Consider the following 498-nt stretch of genomic DNA (forward strand, 5'->3'; position numbering starts at 1 on the left):
TAAAAACATTGAACAAACAATTCAAAATAATGAGACCAACCTCTCAATTTTTCCCGAGATAAAAAATTTGTGTAGGAGAAAAATGAATTGCCCAGAGAGCACAAAAACAGCAATACTGATTATGTTCTGTGGTTCTGCTACCAAAGATATGATCCTGTGTTACAAAGTTTATAAAGTAAAACATATATGAAGCACTTTCTGTTTGCTTAAAATTATGTACTGTTACAATAAACTCATGTGTATAGCATGAGCTGCATGATGTTTCAAATTACTATCACATCCACATGTAGCACTGCACAGAAATTTAGGAAAAAACACCTGAATGTACCTGATTAAAGCTATACTCTAATTATGGAAAGCTGAAATGGAAAGTTACTTCAACTGTATTTGCACTAATATTATGTGCTAAACAGAAAACAGTCTATTATATTTTTGTTTCCAAAAATTCACATTTCTTAAAGCAATACAGCTATATTAATTGCCCTAGAAATAAAGCTA

The sequence above is a fragment of the Tachypleus tridentatus genome, chromosome 2, assembly GCF_004210375.1.
Source record: "Tachypleus tridentatus isolate NWPU-2018 chromosome 2, ASM421037v1, whole genome shotgun sequence".
Classification (NCBI taxonomy): domain Eukaryota; kingdom Metazoa; phylum Arthropoda; class Merostomata; order Xiphosura; family Limulidae; genus Tachypleus; species Tachypleus tridentatus.